Genomic DNA, 16,034 nt, shown 5'->3' on the forward strand with positions numbered 1-16,034 from the left:
AAGAAAATTGAAATCGTATCAAGCATTTTCTCAGACGACAACGCCATGAGACCAGTTATCAATTACAGGAAAAAAACTGCAAAAAATACAAACACATGGAGGCTAAACAATTTGCTATTAAACAACCAAGAAATCACTAAAGAAATGAAAGAGGAAATCAAAAAATATCTAGAAACAAACGACAATGAAAACACAACAACCCAAAACCTATGGGATGCAGCAAAAGCAGTTCTAAGAGGGAAGTTTACAGCAATACAGTCCTACCTTAAAAAAGAAGAAAGTTATCGACTAAACAACCTAAGCTTACACCTAAAACAAATAGAAAAAGAAGAACAAAGAAACCCCAAAGTGAGCAGAAGGAAAGAAATCATAAAGATCAGAGCAGAAATAAATGAAAAAGAAAGGAAGGAAGCAATAGCAAAAATTAATAAAACTAAAAGCTGGTTCTTTGAGAAGATTAACAAAATTGATAAACCATTAGCCAGACTCATCAAGAAAAAAAGGGAGAAGATGCAAATCAACAGAATTAGAAATGAAAAAGGAGAAGTAACAACGGACACCGCAGAAATACAAAACATCATGAGAGACTACTACAAGCAACTATATGCCAATCAATTGGATAACCTGGAAGAAATGGATACATTCTTAGAAAAATACAATCTTCCAAGACTGAACCAGGAAGAAATAGAAACTATGAACAGACCAATCACAAGTATGGAAATTGAGGCAGTGATTAAAAATCTCCCAACACACAAAAGCCCAGGACCAGATGGATTCATGGGTGAATTCTATCAAACATTTAGAGAAGAGCTAACACCTATCCTTCTCAAACTCTTCCAAAATATTACAGAAGGCAGAACACTCCCAAACTCATTCTACGAGGCCATCATCCCCCTGATACCAAAACCAGGCAAAGATGTCACAAAAAAAGAAAATTACAGACCAATATCACTGATGAATATAGATGCAAAAATCCTCAACAAAATACTAGCTAACAGACTGCAACAGCACATTAAAAAAATCATCCACCATGATCAAGTGGGGTTTATCCCTGGGATGCAAGGATTCTTCAATATACGCAAATCAATCAACGTGATACATCATATCAACAAACTGAAGGATAAATACCATATGATCATCTCAATAGATGCAGAAAAAACTTTTGACAAAATTCAACATCCATTTATGATAAAAGCTCTCCAGAAAATGGGCATAGAAGGAAATTACCTCAACATAGTAAAAGCCATATATGAGAAACCAAAAGCCAACATCGTTCGAAATGGGGAAAAACTGGAAGAATTCCTTCTAAGAACAGGAACAAGACAAGGGTGTCCACTCTCACCATTATTATTCAACATAGTTTTGGAAGTTTTAGCCACAGCAATCAGAGAAGGAAAAGAAAGAAAAGGAATCCAAATTGGAAAAGAAGAAGTAAAATTGTCACTCTTTGCAGATGACATGATATTATATATAGAAAACCCTAAAGACTCTACCAGAAAACTGCTAGCACTCATTGATGAGTTTAGTAAAGTAGCAGAATACAAAATTAATGCACAGAAATCACTTGCATTCCTATACACTAACAACAGAAGAGCAGAAAGAGAAATTAAGGAAACTCTCCCATTCACCATTGCAACCAAAAGAATAAAATACCTAGGAATAAACCTGCCTAAGGAGGCAAAAGATCTGTATGCAGAAAACTTTAAGACATTGATGAAAGAAATCAAAGATGACACAAACAGATGGAGGGGCATAGCATGTTCGTGGATTGGAAGAATCAACATAGTGAAAATGACTGTACTACCCAAAGCAATTTACAGATTCAATGCAATCCCGATCAAATTACCAAGGGCATTTTTCACAGAACTGGAACAAGAAATCTTATGATTTGTATGGAAACGCAAAAGACCCCGAATAGCCAAAGCAATCTTGAGAAGGAAAAATGGAGTTGGTGGAATCAGGCTTCCTGACTTCAAAGTATACTACAAGGCCATAGTGATCAAGGCAGTATGGTACTGGCACAAAAATAGAAAGGAAGATCAATGGAATAGAATAGAGAACTCAGAAGTAAGCCCAAACACATATGGGCACCTTATCTTTGACAAAGGAGGCACGAATATACAATGGGAAAAAGACAGCCTCTTCAATAAGTGGTGCTGGGAAAATTGGACAGCTACATGGAAAAGAATGAAATTAGAACACTTCCTAACACCATACACAAAAATAAACTCCAAATGGATTAAAGACCTACATGTAAGGCCAGACACTATAAAACTCCTAGAGGAAAACATAGGCAGAACACTCTATGACATCCATCAAAGCAAGATCCATTTTAACCCACCTCCTAGAATCATGGAAATAAAATCAAGAATAAACAAATGGGACCTCATGAAACTTAAAAGCTTTTGCACAGCGAAAGAAACCATAAACAAGACTAGAAGGCAACCCTCAGAATGGGAAAAAATAATTGCCTATGAAACAACGGACAAAGGATTAACCTCCAAAATATACAAGCAGCTCATGCAGCTTCATACCAAAAAAGCAAATAACCCAATCCACAAATGGGAGGAAGACCTAAATAGACATTTTTCCAAAGAAGACATAGAGATGGCCAACAAACACATGAAAAGATGCTCAATATCGCTAATCATCAGAGAAATGCAAGTCAAAGCCACAATGAGGTATCACCTCACACCGATCACAATGGCCATCATCACAAAATCTGGAAACCACAAATGTTGGAGAGGGTGTGGAGAAAAGGGAACTCTCCTGCACTGTTGGTGGGAATGTAAGTTGGTACAGCCACTATGGAAAACAATTTGGAGGTTCCTTAAAAAACTACAAATAGAACTACCATATGATCCAGTAATCCCACTACTGGGCATATACCCAAAGAAAACCATAATCCCCAAAGAAACATGTACCATCATGTTTATTGCAGCACTATTTACAATAGCCAGGACATGGAAGCAACCTAAATGCCCATCAACAGATGAGTGGATACAGAAGATGTGGCATATATATACAATGGAATATTACTCAGCTATAAAAAGGGATGAGATGGAGCTATATGTAATGAGGTGGATAGACCTAGAGTCTGTCATACAGAGTGAAGTAAGTCAGAAAGAGAAAGACAAATATTGTATGCTAACTCACATATATGGAATCTAAATATGGTACTGATGAACTCAGTGACAAGAACAAGGACGCAGATGCAGAGAATGGACTGAAGAACTCGAGGTTTGGGGGAGCGGGGGGTGAAGGGGAAGCTGAGACGAAGCGAGAGATTAGCACAGACATATATATACTACCAACGGTAAAATAGATAGCCAGTGGGAAGTTGTTGTATAACAAAGGGAGTCCAACTTGAGGATGGAAGATGCCTTAGAGGACTGGGACGGGGAGTGTTGGGGGGGATTCGAGGGAGGGAGGGAATACAGGGATATGTGTATAAAAACAGATGATTGAACTTGGTGTACCCCCCAAAAAATAATAAATAATAAATAAAATTAATTTAAAAAAGAGCAAATGAAATATTTTAAAAAATTGATGGTATATTGAATCATAAATAAGCTTCATCACATTTCAAAGGCTGAAAAGATTGAAAGTACATTTTCTAATCACATGCAGTTAAACGATGAATCATTTTTAAAGAGTATTTGAAATATTCCCATGCTTATAAATTAAGAAATACACTTCAAACAAACCCATAGGTCACTTCTAATTAATTCTTATAGAATGTAAAGTAGTTCTTAGAAGAAAATGTATAACATTAAATGTACATATTAGAAAAGTAGTGGCCAAAATTTAATGAATTAAGAATCTATTACAAAAAAAAAAAAAAGAATCTATTACAAGTAGACAAAATCCAGCAAAATAAATTCAAAAGAGGAAGAAGGAAGGAAATAATAAAGATAAGAGCAGAAATTAATTAAATAGAAAATGCAGTAAAGAGGACAAACTCTGCCAAAAGTTGGCTCTTCAAAAAATTTAGTTAAACTGTCAAAATTCTGTTATTACTGAATGTGGTGTGTGTGTGTGTGAAAGAAAGAAAGGGACAGGGAATTAAATTATTACTATCAGGAATGAAGAGGAAGATATTACCAGATGCATTAAAAAGTTAAGAAAATATAAACAATTTTATGCTGATAAATTTGAAATTTTAGACAAATTCCTAGAGAAAATGCATCTTATTAAAATTGATCAGAAAAGAAATAGAAAACTAAAATAGTTCTCTTATAGTTCTTCTCAGGAGTTTGAATCACTAAAGGCTTTTCCACACCAAAAAATCCGCAGATCTGTGTGACTCCAAATGTAAATTCTATCAAATATTCGAAGAAATCCTTATCTTCTTAAAAGTAATTTTACATATAAAGAAGATTTCCCAAATCATCTTAGTAAGCTAACATAACCTTCATAGAAAAACCTGACCAGCACACTACCAGAAAGGAAAATTAAAGGTCAATTCTACTCACAAACATAGTTACAAAATCTTTAAAAAGATAACAGATATGAGTTAGGTTTAACCCACTAAAGTTGGATTTGTTTAACACTAGGAAATAAATTAATGCAATTTATCACAAACAACAGATTGAAGGATGAAAATCTCATGAGCATTTCAATTGACTAAAAATGTTTAAATTCAGCATCTACTTATAATTTTTTAAAAAATATTGTTCTGACAAACTAATAATAAAAGTGAAAATCACTAATCCAATAGAGGGTATCTACCAAACCCTACAGCAAAAATTCCTAATCATGAAAGGTTATTATCTTTCTCTTTAATATTGGGAATTCGATGAGAATGCCTGCTAGCACTTCTATTCAACATTTTACTAGAGATCTTAACCAGTACACGTAGACAAAAATGAAATTAAATGTTTATTAGAAAGAACTAACATCACTGTCATTTTCAGGCAATATGGTTAGGTAAACAGAAAGTCCAAAATAATCTAGATACAAATTATTAAAATTAATAATAAAATGTAGAATGATTGATGAATATATATACAAAATTGTGTGCTATATAACTATATATCTGCAATAATCATACCGAAGTGAAATAAGAGATATCACTTAAATAATATAAAAATGGAAGTATTTAGAATTAAATATATTAAAAGATGTGTATACTCTTTCCAAGAAACTTATAGAACATTATTGAACACAATTGCTTGCTTAAAGGAACACCTACTGGTTAAATTTTTGATAATTTGAGCACAAAATGAAAAATGACATAGTGGACTATAACGGATGGCATTTTTGAAAAAAGAATCCATGAGTTCATGCTGATAGAAAAAAACATTAAAAAGGAGGATGGGAAGAACGGAAAGATTTTCTTCACAAAAGAATTCCACCTAATAAAAAGTAAATTATGGAATTCCAGATCACTGTTTTGCAACCTCCATAGTAATAATTGATCATCGGTGGATGCTAAACTCATTAGGTGAGAGATTACTAGGGTACAGGATGTGCATACAACCTTATAATGTCATCCAGTAGGTTATTTATTAATTTCAAAGGAAAAAGGTACTTTTTCAAAAGTGAAATCTAGCAGACATCAGCTTAGTGAAGAGATCAAACTTAACATCAGCAATAATGAGACATCAGATCAAGTGTGTTCTGAGGTGAGCACTGAGCAGGGAATACTACCGCTCATCCAGTACATCTGCCGAAAAAAAAGGAGGAGGGGGAGAACTGCTGCTTTAGACTGATGAGACTGAAGATGCATGTCAACTAAATACTTTGAATGATTGTTTCTGAATTTTTAAAAACTGCTCAGTATATAGGGTATGTGGTTCTAGGCTTGACCAGAGAATCAGAGTCACTATCAGTGATTTATTATGGGGATTATATCTTATGCAATTATGGAAGCTGGTGGAGCTTCCATAATTGCAGGCCATTGCCTTTGGGTCTAGTGTTAAGCCAAAATTTCTTTTAGGTCAGTCCAGCAATTAGGAAAGAAAGATATGGACGGTAGCAAACCAGAACCTGAGTCTGTTTCTCCCACCTCCAATCTCAGTATAATGGGAGAACAGCAAGAGGAGCTAGCCCCTTCACCATGGAGCTGTACATGCATTTCACTAGGACTTGGAGAGGATGAAGGAGGACAGGGGGCAGGAGATGAAGGGCAACAGGTCCAAGTGTTGTCTCATACCAAGGTGAGCTAGCGGAGCAGTGACAATGCGTGAATTGCCACAATGCCTGGTACTCAGCACCACTAACCATACAGATAGTTGCACATCACATCGACCTTCCAAATCTCATGAAAAGTCTTCTTATGGACAATGCCAAATCAGAACCATACAGAAAAGGGAATTCTGAGAAATGTAGTTAAAAGTATACAAAGCTACCACATTCTACCCTTTACCAAAGTGGCATCCATATATACCTCATTTGATCATACTTATCTTACAAATAAAGACAGTAACAAAACCATGCTTCTGCCTAACCTGATGCAGATATTCTCCACGCAACAAAAAGACACACGAGCTCTTTTTCCCAAAAGTCGATGCAAAGCCCTTTCTCCCTCTTTCAGTGATAGTCACAACTCTCCTAGCTGAGCCACACTCTCCCTTTGAAATTCTGTAATTTAGTACTGAGATGCAAGCTTAATTACTATCAACACATGTTATTTTAGGTGATAGGGGAGTGCTAGAGGGAAAGAAAAAAATTAAAGTAAGGAAGAAATACTTAAAATTTTTATCCTTATTTCTGCAACTGGTCACATGGTCATGGCTGGTATGTATAACTACCTTCTTCTGATATTCATTCCCTCTTCCTTTTGCCCTCAGCAAGCACCTCAGATGGGCATGGTTTCTTTCCTGGTAGGGTGACTCAAACCTTCATTCCCAAAGGGTCTGGGCCATCAGTAGCTGTACCTGTATTAGGTCGATGTAGTTTTCCATTGACTTAATCACAGGATGTGGAAGCACTAAGAGGCACCCCTGGAGAATCTCCTGCGTTCTAGACATACTCCTCCTTACACCTGTGTTGTCGTAGAGCAATCCTTGATAGTCAGGATCAATCACCACAGCCGTATAGTAACCCCACACCCTGAGATGAATGGGTATCCCCTGCATTTGTGACATAAAGATGTTAGCAAGAACAGTATTGATCCATTTCCTGAGTGGAGGCATTAAGGAGTGAGAAGGGGAAAGGAAATGGAAACTGAAGATAAAGAAAACTTTTTAAAGAAGTTTGATGAGATGGGGCAAAAAGAGACAGCCATAGTTGGAGAGAGATGTGAAGCCAAGGGAAACTGGCGTATGTGTTTATGTGACTGTGGAAAAGTTTCCTTCAGTTCTACGGGTGGTATTGTTGTTGGTTCCTGGGTGCTCTAACATTCCTTATGTTTCTTAACCTTGCTGAAATCTCTGCTAGTGGTGTCGTTAAAAAGTCTCTTCATTAGAACCATTTGAAATATGCCGGATATCTTCTGCTTGTCCTTCAAAATCAACTGTCCACCTTTCTCCACTATGTTTTGTGCTCCAGGAAGCTGGAAATAACGGCAGGAAATCAAGGGTAGGAGAAAAGGGAAATCATGGTATTTATTCCCCATCTCTAGCTACCAGGTTATCTCAAAACAAGTGCTTTTTTTCCTTCAAAGGACTTGGGTCCTGTCAGGAAGTTCACTCTTACACCCAGAGTACTCCCTCCCCTTGTCCCTTTAGACCTGGGGTGTAGAAGGCTCCCGATTTCTACAGGTTACAGGCTGTTGTTCCAGCCTTTCCTGTTTTTCCTAAACCTTGCCCACATCTTTGCATATAGTCCCTTTATTAAACTCTCTGCAAATTACTCAGTTTGATCGTGCCATCTGTTACCTGCCAGGACCCTGACTGGTAAACGGCGGGAGGTGCCCCTATTACCACATCAGATGCTGCCTCTGCCGTTGAGCTGTCTGTGCATGTTCATTTATTCCTGTGCAAAGGATCGTGCTTGTTATTCCCATTCTTGTCTCTCTCACGAAGCAGTCGTGACTGGATCAAACTCAGAGAACACATACCTGTGGGAAGAAGAGGGAGACGGGGCAGCTCTCCTGACGCAGGTTGTGGTCCTTCAATATCCACTGGTCTGGGTCGTGCTCTGTGCGACATCTTGGTACTTTGTCTGCTCTGCTGTGCTGAAGGGAGGGTGTTCTAGACCTCAGGTCTGTGTTGGATGGCCATTTCCTGTTGCTATGCTGACAAATCTTCATCTCTTATTTACAACTGCTAAGATTTACCCTTATCCTGGTCAACAGTTGAGAATGAAGCCATGGTGTATGGTGGTAGGAGTGTGGGAGTCAGATACACCTGGGTGTGAGTTCTGACTTTCACTTACCATGTAATTGCTCACAAGAGCCTCACACCAACACTAGTGCTAACTCTGCTGAAACAGAAGGACGTCCCTCTGTGACAGATGGGTCACAGTTTCCGTGTACCCAGGAATGTCTTCTTTCTTTGGGTTTTATTTTGTTCTGTTTTGTGCTGTCTGTTCTGCTGTAGTGACGGGAGGGGTTTTATAGGCTAGTCTGAATTTAGGGGTGGGGGGAAGAAGACTGCTTCCAGGTAGAATATTCCTTGAAAGTGTGTCCTCCTGTTGGCAGAAATAACTGATTCTGTGTGACTTCCTGTGTTACACGGTGGAACACCATCCTCTGCCTGAAGCAACCCAAGTCGTGGCCGATTAACTTACACATACACGATCCAAGGGCTGCATTGAGACCAAGACTCAGGGTGTTGAAGAGTGCATGTCACATGTGGGCCTTTCTAGTGTATACTTTTCTACATTAAAAAAAAAAGCAAACCAGTCACAAATACAGTGGGTCCTGGATGACACTGCAGAAACACAGCCCATACACAGCTGAAAGGCTGCATGGTTTAAAAGTAGAGCTAGCGTTGTCTATTTCAAGTCTCTTCTGAATTCTGACTCTGCCTGTAGTAAGCCATGGTTCAGAAAAGGATGTCTTCCCCTCTTATCCATTTTAGGCGTTGTTGGAAGTTCATGCGTACCAGTTAGTAGTTGTTGGGCTGCAAAAAGCAGGACATTCTCACAGTAGCTTTCACATTCAGGAACTCAGTTTTCTCACCTGACAAGAAGACTGATCCAGGAAGGTGCAACTACTTGATGAGCCTGGCAGGGACCCAAACTCATACCTTTTTGTCCTGCCATACTTAGCTTGTAACTTTAATAAGCACAATTGCAAAATGATTGCTATGACCAGGCTACATATCTGCGTAGCCAGCAGGAAGGAGGAGGAAGGGGCAGAAGGCCAAAAGAGCAGGCTCACTGAGTCTCTCCAAGTGATTTCTGATGATACTTCATTGTATAAAGTGGGTCACAGGGCCAGCCATGACCACAGGGGAATCTAGGAAGGTATTTTTTAACAGAATACACTGTCATGATGACAGTAAAGGAGAAGAGAAGAGGCTAGGAAGGCAACTGGCAGTATCTGACACACAGTAACATTTTTTCTTTTCTTTCTTCCTACTGTATATTCCCTTGCATCTTCTGATGTAGTCACTCTCTCCCCCTAGAAGTACATTTTATATACCCAAACCTAGAGAGTTTACTCTCAGTTGCAGTAATATGTGTAGGATATTTGTCTGGGGGTGGGGTGGGGATGGACACTCAATTATAACCTGAATCAAGGTTATTTTTTTTTCCTAACAATTTATTTTCTTTATTTCTGCCCCCACCAAGTTTATTGTATTTATCTTTATTGTCATTATAAAGTTACAAAAATATTAAAAAACATTTAGGAAATAGAGTAAATAAAAGGATAAACACTAGTAGTTTTACTACTCCAATACTTCCACCGTTAATATGCTTGTATGTTTCTTGCTCTTATTTTACTAGGCATTTTTTTTATCACAGTATTCATTAAATTTCATATCCCAATGTTACAATTATCAAATCATAAGCATTCTTCTATGTTATTAGAAAAATAAAGTCATTATATCATATACAGATATGTTTAGTCATACATACATGACTAAATGGCAAAAACCAATATGTTCCATCTTATAGGACTGTCGACATTCAAATAAGATCAAAGTAATATCCACCACTTAGTGAGCACTTACTGTGTGCCAGGTATGGTTTGAGCACAACTTCAAATACATTTATTCCTTACAACAACCCTATGAACAAAGCATTACTAGCATCCCATGAACAAGTAAGGAAACTGAGGCTCAGAGATGGTTAAGTGACCTTTGGAAAATTACACAGCTAGTGCTCCTTTCATTTTTTTTATTGGAGTATAGTTGATTTACAATGTTGCGTTACTTTCTGCTGTACAGCAAAGTGAATGCATTATACATATACATATGTCCATTCTTTTTTAGATTCTTTTCCCATATAGGTCATTCAATTTCATTTTTTAAAGTAATAATATGTCTAATAATAATGTATAATTCTGAAAACATAAAATTAATGCTATCTCCAATTCTAACGTCCCTGTGTTTCCCTGCTTCAATTTTATTATAGAAATCTTACTTTGAAGCAGGACTCATAATTCTACTAGAAAAGTCTTACCATGAGAGGCAAAATGTGTCAGTGTGGTCACATGTAAAATGACAATTTGAAAATTATCCTGTGAAGTTAATGAGTTATGTCTGTTTTATCCAATTGAACCATCTATTGTGTTCAATACAGTGCTACTTTGATGCATAAGCAAGCTTTCTAAAAACAAATTCTTATATATTTGACAATTAGCTGCATCTCAGCTTAATCATGTCACAGTTTCCTGCTTATTTTGTGGTATTTATTAAAATAATAATTATCCATATCAAAGTTTAGATAGTTTTGCCATCTCTTTTTAAGACATAACATAGATATATTTGGAGTAGGGAAGCTTTATTGACCTATCACTCTTTTCAGAAAAGACAGAAAAGTGGGAAAAGTCAGAGTTGTTTAGGATTTTCTTAGATTCTTAATGCCATGGAGTGGCAAACTACTAAATGATTTTCATGGGAATTTATCAGTACATTGATTTAATACTTTTCTTTAACTTTTTCTTGTATCAGCAAAGCTCATCTAAGAAGATATCTCATTGTTTGCATTCAAAGTGATTAAACCAGAAAAAAATTAGGAACTCTTCCTGATCTTGCATTGAACTAAAACAATGAAACCAAAAATGTGTTTAGTTTTTATTTTTAATAGGTAATACATTCAAATGAGTTTTTAAAAACTAAGAAAAGTTTAGCAAATCATATGTTGAGATTTTTTACCACCTTCTCATCATCTACCTCACACTGTACTCCCCAGCGTCCCACCCCCACCCCACCCCATGGTTAACTACTAGTATCAATTGCTGATGTTATTTTTTCCATTTCTTATATAAAATGTGGCCCTCTTCTGCACCTCGAGTTTTATACTTAACAGTATCTCCTGGACGTCTTTCTTTACCAGTGCATCTCATGCTTCCTCATGGTTTTTTACAGATACCTAATATTCCGTTGTGTGTATATACCATAGTTTAATTAACTGCTCCTCTGCTGATAGATAACTTGGGTTGTTTCCAATCTTTTGCTTTTACAAACAATATTGAATAACCTTGGACATAAATCATTTTGATGTGTGCAGATGTGTCAGTAAGATACATTCCCAGAAGTAAGATTGCCAAGTCAAAGGGTAAATACATTTGTAACTATTAAAAATATTGCCAAAATGTCCTTTATGGGGGTTGTATCTCGTGTCCTTCGGAGAGCAATGTATGAGAATTCCTATTACCCCACAGCCTCAGAAGCAGAATGTTGTTCAACTTTTTGATTATTGCCAAGCTGATAATTGAAAAAATGATGTTGGTTGGTATAGTCTGGTTTTAATTCACAGAGGCAATGTGCTATTTTGAATCATGCAAAAGAGCCTTAGTGTTTTTAAACGTAGTCTGTGTCTTTGCCACACACAGTCGTCAGGTCTTATGTCACAAAATCAGTGCTCCAAGTGGAACTGTGTCAAGGAAGACTTCCAGGGTGTATATTGTTGGCCCTTCAGTATATAAGGTGTTGGTGTGGTGGCAAGAGCCCTTGAACATAAGCCAGGAGAAAGATGCAGGAGCAAGGAGTCAAGCCCTGCTTCTGCCAGTAACTGATCATGTGCTTTGAGCCAGTCATTGAATCACTAGGGGCTCAGTGGCCTCATGTGGCAGGAGTATTGGTAAGCAGAATAATGGGAAGGAGAGAAAGTTTTGATGACTGTGGCTGAGGAGGGGGCACTGTGGGAGAAGACACCGATTTGAGACAGCAAAAGTATGCCTGGCTGAAACCATCGATTGGAAATACTGACTAGTGATGATTTGGGGGAAAGAAACAGACATACTCTGTTGGAAATCCATATCAGTTCCACTCTGGTGAGCTGCTCAGATGGACCCTGTGATACCAAATTCTGGGTACAGTGGGGTCAAGCCAGTGCTGAAGTGAAAAGGGGATTGGTGTTTGTAAGTGTTTAACGTCAAAACCTGTGATTAGATACAAACGAAATTTATTTTATTTTGGAGATCATGCACATCTTATGACAATAATTTGAGTTAAATTCAAATTCCAAGATAGTCTGTTTAAAATTACATGTTAGATTTCTGGGCGTTGATAATTATCAAATAATTATTTCCTGGTTGCCAAATATTTAACTAATAATACATAAGAGACTCATTTCTGAAACGTTTAGCTGAATGTTGAGTGTAATCCTATTTTATTTGAACCTTATTTGCTTATTCATATATATTTATATAGAATAATATTGAAAAGACTATACACTAAAAAGCATATACGCTTCCAAACCCATTCTATCTAGGCTATAAAGTTACAAGTAATTTTATTTTTTGCTTGCTTCTATGTATTTCTATAATTTTTCTACATCGAATATTTGAATATTTGTTATCTTTGAAAGTAATTTTATAAACTCAAGAAAAAATGCTTTTGAGGTTAAAAATGTAGCCTGGGAGAATTTCTTTGTTAAAAGTTCAAAGAAGTTCTAGTATCTAGTCAGTGCTCTTCAACCAACCAGAGGTGTTTTAGATGAAGTAGGGTAAAAATTACTAAGTGCTTTTTCCCTTTATTAGGGACCTATCTGAACACTTTCTGCAGTATAATTATTTCCTTGTTTTACATTTTTTATTTGAAGTAAAAATAAAGGAAGTCATAGAGCTTGAAGGTGAAAAAAGCCTTTCACTATGCCTATTTAGTATGTAAACATAATATTTCAACCACTTTGTTTTATTCCTTTCATGATTTCCAACAGATATAATAGGTCCTAGTTCCATTTTCTATTGTATTATAATGGTTATTTTCACAGGACACTGTTCACAGCATCTTTTTAACTGATCTCTGGGCAATCCATCTGACATAGAACCAGATTAATATATTCCTAAAATACCACTTTCATTATGTAACTTTCCTGCTCAGAAATCTTCAATAGTTTCTGTAATTTATAGTCATGATTTTTAAGCCTTTAAGTAGTAGAACACCTTTCCCCCCGAAAGAAACCTTATGTGGAATCCCCATGAAGATAATAGATGATGAAAGATGAAGATATTATTTTATGAGAACTTATGGTAAAGTCATTCAGTAAAAACTGTGAGGCTATTTTGATGCACACAGAAAGAAAGTCTGAGTGTTATGGTTGACACTGAAAGTCTTCAGCTTTCAAAATATTCCTGTATTTTATTTTGATTGCATTGATCCAAGAAAAATTTCAATTTATAAAAAAAAAGGTAGATGCTGTTAATAAAAGCCTTTTTAATAACAGTGAATCAAATTATATCAAAAATTTACTCCAAGATTTGCAGTGAAAGTTAATGTATTTAAAAGTCACTGGTGGGTCAAAAGGTGATATACCAAACATTTGAGTATAGATGATGTTTTGCTTGTCTGTTTCCTTGTTTCTTTCAACAACAGGACTTGAAATTCAGAAAACATATTTTTAAAATATTGAATATCAGGTTTGTTCTAAAAAATGTCTTAGTTCCTGGAAGGATTTTCACCAAATGAGAGCTAGTTGGTTATTTGTAGCTTGAAACTAGGCATTCTTTTTTCCTCCTTGACCCCATGTATGCTGTCAGATAGCTTTTTGAAAATAAAAAACAAACAAACAAACAAGCAAAAAAAAAAACAAACAAAAAACCCAAGCAGTTTTAAGTACCCTGAAAGTCTGCTGAAGTGGGAAACATTCCTCTTTGTTGATCTCTGCAAATGTAGGGAATTGTTTTTGTGAGGTTCACAGCTCTCCTCACTTTGACATTGTGCAGATTTCAGTGGGGCTTTGCATCTATGGAAATATATCTTTCATCGCAAGTTTCAAGACCATTCTTTTCACTGTGCCTAGTTGGCCTTCAGATTTGCAAACTCTGGAAATCATCTCCAGAATAAACGTTAGGCTAATAGAGAGAAGGCACTGAGATTACTCCTTGAGCCTCACCTGTGTTTTCTCATTGTGCCATTTTTATACTTTTTCTGCTGATTGTTGCCAGTTTTAGAGCAAAGCACTTTTCACATATTGCAATATTCACTCTTTTTTCCTCAGAATATATCTTTCTAATGATTTATCCCATATGCACAAATAACAAGTACATTTTCATATCACTTTTCCTTTTAAAATTATTTTAATTTTTTTGTCACAAACATGTCACTTTTCTTATTTACACTTTAAAAAAATTTTTTATTGGAGTATAGTTGATTTACAATATTGTGTTAATTTCTGGTGTACAACTTGTTACTTACAATTTTGACACACATTGCTTTTTTTTGCACTCACTGGTCATGACAGGGTAACTGCTGATTGAAAACACTTTAAACATACATTCGGCAAACACACAGTAAACTCACAAGGACAGTAGTCAATACTAAAGGGAACAGCACAACTGTTGGCACTGTATGTTGGTGATGGATAAAACTGACTTACCACTTTTCCAGAGAGCAGCTCTGTGTGCACCTCTGGCAGTGTGTAAGTTGCAGGTTTGTCAGTTAACTTTTCCTAAGGAGTTTCTGTAGTTAACAAGTATATTTTTAAAAAGCAATTCAAATCAAGTGTTAGCAGAACATAACTACATGTTAAATCTAAAAAAAAAAAATGGTACTGATGAACCCAGTGGCAGGGCAGGAATAAAGATGCAGGTGCAGAGAATGGACTTGAGGACACAGGGTGGTGTGTGTGTTGGGCAGGGGAGCGAAGGGGAAGCTGGGACAAAGTGAGAGAGTAGCACTGAAATGTTTACGCCACCAAATGTAAAATAGATAGCTAGTGGGAAGCTGCTGCATAACACAGGGAGATCAACTCGATGATTGGGACTCAGAGGGGTGGCAGAGGGAGGGTGGGAAGGAGTCACGGGAGGCAGGGGATATGGGGATATATGTATAAATATAGCTAATTCACTTTGTTGTACAGCAGAAACTGACACAACAGTGTAAAGCAACTATACTCCAATAAAGAGCTTAAAAAAAAAAAAAAAAGCATTAGCAAAGTTATCTACGAAGGCCCAGATAGTAAATATTTCATACTGTGCAAGTTTCAGGGTCTTGATTGTGACTGTTCAACTCTGTGGTTATAGCACAAAAAGAGCCATAGACAATATGTAAACAAATGAGTGTGACTATGTTCCAATAAAACTTTATTTACAAAACAAGCAATGGGCCAGATTTGGCCCAGAGGCTGTAGTTTGCCAAACCCTGTGTGGGAGTATAAGCAATTCTTATTTGTATTACTGAATGTACATTAATACATAAATAATCACTGTGGTGAATTAAAGGTGGCAGCAAATTCTTTGCTACTTTTTCCTTTGAGAAGTAGAGTCTAATTCCCCTCCCCTTGAGTTGGAGTTTTCCTTAAGGTTTGTTAGACATACAGAATGTGCTTGAGTGTCATTCTGGGAATCCTGAAGCTAGGTCATAAGAAGCCTTATAGCTTCCTCCCGAGCCTCTTGGAATGCTTGTTTTAGGGAAGCCAGCAACCAGGAAACAACACCGACAACCTTGAGACCCATCGGGTAAAGTAGCCCGACCCACGTGGCAAAACCCTGGAGGATGCACTGCAATGAGGAGAGAAAGAGAGAGGGGAAC

This window comes from Hippopotamus amphibius, chromosome 6, assembly GCF_030028045.1.
Source record: "Hippopotamus amphibius kiboko isolate mHipAmp2 chromosome 6, mHipAmp2.hap2, whole genome shotgun sequence".
Classification (NCBI taxonomy): Eukaryota; Metazoa; Chordata; class Mammalia; order Artiodactyla; family Hippopotamidae; genus Hippopotamus; species Hippopotamus amphibius.